At 43.3% G+C, this 6,330-nt stretch overlaps 1 long non-coding RNA gene across 1 annotated transcript; it reads left to right on the top strand.

The window, feature by feature from the left end:
* Positions 1-16: 16 nt before the first annotated feature.
* On the top strand, positions 17-4,188 carry LOC112075379 (uncharacterized). The gene is made up of 3 exons (XR_011477315.1): positions 17-884; positions 3,077-3,193; positions 4,110-4,188. It is a non-coding gene; the product is annotated as an uncharacterized lncRNA (long non-coding RNA).
* The last annotated feature ends 2,142 nt before the right edge of the window (positions 4,189-6,330 follow it).

The following is a 6,330-nucleotide window of genomic DNA, read 5'->3' as shown; positions in this document are numbered from 1 at the left end:
ATGGATGCCGAAGATTTTTAATGAATGCTGAAGGTGTTTCAATGAATGCTGAAGATGTTTTTATGAATGCTGAAGGTGCTTTTTATGAATGCTGAAGGTGTTTTTATGAATGCTGAAGGTGTTTTTATGAATGCTGAAGGCGCTTTTATGAATGCTGAAGGTGTTTTAATGAATGCTGAAGGTTCTTTAATGAATGCTGAAGGTGTTTTTATGAATGCTGAAGTTGTTTTTATGAATGCTGAAGGTGTTTTAATGAATGCTGAAAATGTTTTAATGAATGCTGAAGGTGTTTTTATGAATGATGAAGGTGTTTTAATGAATGCTGAATATGTTTTAATGAATGCTGAAGGTGTTTTTATGAATGCTGAAGGTGTTTTTATGAATGCTGAAGGTGTTTTTGTTGTTGTTGTACAGGTCTCACTAAATGATGTATGATTGAGTTTACTAAATCATTCTGTGATGAGTCTACTATGTACCCTTGGGTGAATCCTAACTTCCATTGACATCTATCAAACTTCCATTGACATCTATCAAACTACCATTGACATCTATCAAACTTCCATTGACATCTATCAAACTACCATTGACATCTATCAAACTACCATTGACATCTATCAAACTACCATTGACATCTATCAAACTTCCATTGACATCTATCAAACTACCATTAACATCAGTGCATGACTAAGGGGAAATGTGACTAAACAGAAGTTCAGATGTAGGACTTCCCCCCCAGTATATATTAACTGTGTAATATATGTTTCTCTGTTCTGATTCGACATCATGCTGCGGTTGGTATCTTCAGGAAATTTTCAAGAGTTACGACTCAGACCGCTCTGGAACTATGAGTTCACATGAGATGAGAGGTGCTCTGACAGAAGCAGGTAACACACACGTTTTTTTGGGGGTTGTGGGGGCCACAGGAGGCTGCAGGAGCTGTGCATCCTACACCACTGCCCTCATTATTTTCTTAAATCTTTCCAGGAACCCCCTGTAGATAGACCAGAAACCCCCTGTAGATAGGTCAGGAACCCCCTGTAGATAGGTCAGGAACCCCCTGTATGATAGGGTCAGCAATCCGCCCTGTAGACCAGGGTCAGGAAACCGCCGTTAAGATAGGCCAGGAACACCCACTGTTGACAGGTCAGGAAACCCCATGGTAGATAGGTCTAAGCAACCCGCCTGTAGACAGGTCAGGGAACCACCCTGTAGATAAGGCCAGGAACTCCCTGTAGACAGGTCTAGCGAACTCCCTTGGTAGATAGGTCAGGAAACCCCCTGGTAGACAGGTCAGAGAAACCCCTGTAGATAGACCAGAACCGCCCTGTAAGACATAGGTCAGTGGAACCCCTGTAGACAGGTCAAGATAAACCCGCCCTGTAGGACAGGTCAGTGAACCCCTGTAAGACAGGTCAGGACTCACCTGTAGATAAGACCAGGAACCCCCTGTATGACAGGTCAGGAACCCCCTGAGATAAGGTCAGGGTATCTTCCCTGTAGTAATAGACCCAGGAACCCCTGTAGACAGGTCAGGAACCCCCTGTAAGACAAGGCGTCAGGAACCCCTGTAGATAGGCCAGGATACCTCCCTGTAGACAGGTCAGGAACCCACGGAACAAACCTGTAACTGCAACTGCCCATATGTTACATGGAAAAAATACCCCCCCCTTTTGTCAGACAGGAGTCCAGGAACCCCCTGTAGAAGGTCAGGAAAACCCCCCTTAAGATAGATTCAGGAATCCCCTGTAGATAGGTCAGAACCCCCTGTGAGACAAGTCAGATGAACCCGTAGATTAGGCCATGGAAACCCATGTAGATAGCCCAGAACACCCTGTAGATAGGTCAGGAACCCCAATGTCAGATAGTGCCAGGAACCATCCCCGTGATAAGATAGGCCAGAACCCCCTGTAGAGTATGGTCAAGGTAACCCCTGTAGATAGGTCATGGAACCGTCCCTTGTAACAGGTCAGACGAACCCCCTGCTAGATAGGTCATGGACCCCCTGTAGATGATGTCAGGAAACCCCCTGTAAGATAGGTCAGGTGACCCCCTGTAGATAGGTCAGTGAAACCCCCTTGTATGATAGTTGTCAGAACCCCCCTGTAGATATGGTCCAGGAACCCCCCTTTAGAATAGGTCAGGAACCCCCATGTAAGATGGTCAGGAACCCCCGTAGATAGGTCAGATGAATCCTCCTTGTAGATAAGGTGCTAGAACCCTCCTGTAAAGTATAGGTCATGAACCCCCTGTAGAATCGGTCCCGGAACCCCTGTAGATAGGTCAGGAACCCCCTGTAGATAGGTCAGGAACCCCCTGTAGATAGGTCAGGACCCCCCTGTAGAATGAGGCCGTAAGGTCAGGAAACCCCCTGTAGAATAGGTCAGGGAATCCTCCCTGTAGATAGGCCAGACCCCCGTAGAAAGGCAAGAACCCCCTGTAGAATAGGTCAGGAACCCCCTGTAGATAGACCAGGAACCCCCTGTAGAATAGGGTCAGGAACGCCCTGTAGATTAGTCCAGGAACCCCCTGTTAGAAGGTCAGGACCCCCTGTAGAGGTCAGGAACCCCCTGTAAGATGCAAGGTCAGGAACCCCCTGTAGATAGTCCATGAACACTCACCCTGTAGATAAGGTTCAGGACCCCCTGTAGAATAGCAGGACCCTTAACGCAGGAACCCCACTGTAGATAGGTCAGGAAACCCCCTTAATGCTAGACGTGGAACCCTGACAGTCAGCTAACCTGTAAGATAGGTCAGAAACCCCTGTAAGATAGGTCAGAGCTGTAAAGCCAGGCCCTGTAGGATAGACAAGAAACACCCTGTAGATATAGTCCAGGAGCCCCTGTAGATAGAAGCAGGAGCCCCCTGTAAGATAGACCAGGAACCCCCCTGTAGATATGGCCAGGAACCCCCTGTAGATAGGCCAGGAACCCCCTGTAGATAGGCCAGGAACCCCCTGTAGATAGGTTGAGAACCACTGCTCTAGATAGTTACTGGGATGGTTACTGTATGTGGAATGTTATGTCCATATTAATATAATCTATTCATTGTATTTCTATGATCGTGTCCTTTTCCTCAGGCTTCCACATCAACAGTGCAGTGCTGCAGGTCATAGTGACTCGTTATGCCAGCGCCCACTATGCCATCGACTTCCACTGTTTCGTGGACTGTCTCATCAGAGTTGAAATGCTCTTCAGTAAGTCCATTCAACAATAACACAACTCTTACATCAACATTGGGATGCAAATAGAGAAGATAAGACTAGGAATTTATTCTCCCGGTGGGGAAATCTCGGTTGGCGGCTCTGTGCATACAAAAAACACACCATAATCAAGCAAAGATAAGGACATACAGTATACAGATAATAATATGTTTGTCTGTTGCTCTGGGAACATCCTCCAAATGTTTGGCGTCCTGGAACATCCTCCAAATGTTTGGTATCTTGGAACATCCTCCAAATGTTTGGTATCCTGGAACATCCTGCAAATGTTTGGTATCCTGGAACATCCTGCAAATGTTTAGCATCCTGGAACATCCTCCAAAAGTGTTGGCTTCCTGGAATATCCTCCAAATGTTTGGCATCCTGGAGCATCCTACAAATGTTTGGCATCCTGGAACATCCTGCAAAGATTTGGCATCCTGGAATATCCTGCAAATGTTTGGTATCCTGGAACATCCTGCAAAAGTTTGGCATCCTGGAACATCCTCCAAAAGTTTTGGCATCCTGGAACATCCTGCAAATCCTTGGCATCCTGGAACATCCTGCAAAGGTTTTGGCATCCTGGAACATCCTGCAAATGTTTGGTATCCTGGAACATCCTGCAAAAGTTTGGCATCCTGGGACATCCTTCAAATGTTTGGCATCCTGGAACATCCTCCAAATGTTTGGCATCCTGGAACATCCTGCAAATGTTTGGTATCCTAGAACATCCTGCAAATGTTTGGCATCCTGGAACATCCTCCAAACAGTAGATGATATATGTCCTTGAACAGTGTGTCTCAGCAGCACAATAACTTGGATTTGACTGATTAGTTAATTGGTTTGGTAAATAATCAATTCATTGAATATTGCATTGGATTAATAACCACTTTCTGTTTTGAATCCCAACCAGATATGTTTAAAACTCTGGATACCAACACCTCTGGGAAGATTGAGCTGGATGTGTCCCAAGTATGTACTTCTGTTTGTCTATTTCATTATATAGTACAGTGGTTTAACTCAATATGTTGGTCACCATTGTGCATAGAAGGAGGAATTGTCGTGCAAAACTCAACTGTTTACAGTAACAGATAGTATTTGGGTGCTGGGTTCAAAAGGCATATACTGGAAAAAAGGAACAACCTGTACTCACTGCCATATAGTTACAAGAACAACCTGTACTCACTGCCATATAGTTACAGGACCAACCTGTACTCACTGTCATATAGTTACAGGAACAACCTGTACTCACTGCCATATCGTTACAGGAACAACCTGTACTCACTGCCATATAGTTACAGGAACAACCTGTACTCACTGCCAACTGGATTTGTTTTCTTTTTCCAGTGGCTGTGCTGGCAATCAACTAGACTCCCCAACGCCAGGATGGAATCAACTAGACTCCCCAACGCCAGGAGGGAATCAACTAGACTCCCCGACGCCAGTAGTGAATCAACTAGACTCCCCAACGCCAGTAGTGAATCAACTAGACTCCCCAATGCCAGTAGTGAATCAACTAGACTCCCCAACGCCAGTAGTGAATCAACTAGACTCCCCAACGCCAGTAGTGAATCAACTAGAATCCCCAACGCAAGTAGTGAATCAACTAGACTCCCAACGCCAGTAGTGAATCAACTAGACTCCCCAACGCCAGTAGTGAATCAACTAGACTCCCCAGTAGTGAATCAACTAGACTCCCCCAGTAGTGAATCAACTAGACTCCCCCAGTGGTGAATCAACTAGACTCCCCAGTAGTGAATCAACTAGACTCCCCCAGTAGTGAATCAACTAGACTCCCCCAGTGTGAATCAACTAGACTCCCCCAGTAGTGAATCAACTAGACTCCCCAGCGCCAGTAGTGAATCAACTAGACTCCCCCAGTAGCGAATCAACTAGACTCCCCCAGTAGTGACCGTGACAGCTGAATTCTATAAAATAGATCATGGTTTTGAGATTAAAGATTTTCTTTTTTTTTACTACATTTTTCTTCTGTGATATTGTCACATTTCTAGGAACATTTCAAGTTCTAGTTTTGCACTATTTGTAAACTAACTTTGAATATGGTTTACTCATAAATACTTGCTCATTCTGTACGGGACTTTAATATGAACTATTAAAAAATGTGTTCGCTGTGCGGGTGTTTGTTTTCTGTTTACCTGATTATCTGTTCACACACTAGAAAACGGATCATCCTCACAGAATAAGGCGCCACAGTTTATTGGTAACAATTTATTTTGATGGTAAGTGAACCATTTATAATGGCGTTTACAAACAGTTAGCTCACCATTTATAAATATTAATTCCACATTTGTAAATGTTACAAAGGTAAGTTATGCACACATTTATATAAAATGTTCCATATATTTCCTTAAACATCCTGTGCTTATTCTTTTTACCATTGGTAGGTCATTGGATGTTACCATTGATAGGCATTGTATTTTAACCATTGATAGGTCATTGTATTTCACCATTGATAGGGCATTGTATTTCACATTATAGGTCATTGTATTTACACCATTGATAGCATTGTATTCACCATTGATAGGTCATTGTATTTCACCATTGATAGGCATTGGTATTTCACCATTGATAGGTCATTGTATTTCACATTGATAGGTTTCCATTGGAATTTTACCATTGATAGTCATTGGATTTTACCATTGATAGTTCATTGGATTTACCATTGATAGGGCATTGTATTTCACCATTGATAGGTCATTGTATTTCACCATTGATAGGCTCATTGGATTTTTACCAGTGATAGTCATTGTATTTCACCATTGATAGTCATTGTATTTCACATTGATAGGTCATTGGATTTTACCATTGATAGGTCATTGGATTTTACCATTGATATGGTCATTGGATTTACCATTGATAGGGCATTGTATTTCACCATTGATAGGTCATTGTATTTCACCATTGATAGGTCATTGTAATTTACGCATTGATAGGTCATTGTATTTCACCATTGATAGGTCATGGTATTCACCATTGATAGGTCATTGTATTTCCCATTGATAGGTCATTGTATTTACCATTGATAGGGCATTGTATTTCACCATTGATAAGGCATTGTATTTCACCATTGATAGGTCATGTGGTATTTCACCATTGATAGGTCCATGTGTATG

The sequence above is a fragment of the Salvelinus sp. IW2-2015 genome, unplaced genomic scaffold (genome assembly GCF_002910315.2).
Source record: "Salvelinus sp. IW2-2015 unplaced genomic scaffold, ASM291031v2 Un_scaffold3120, whole genome shotgun sequence".
Taxonomy (NCBI): domain Eukaryota; kingdom Metazoa; phylum Chordata; class Actinopteri; order Salmoniformes; family Salmonidae; genus Salvelinus; species Salvelinus sp. IW2-2015.
This window is presented reverse-complemented; position numbering and strand designations above follow the sequence as displayed.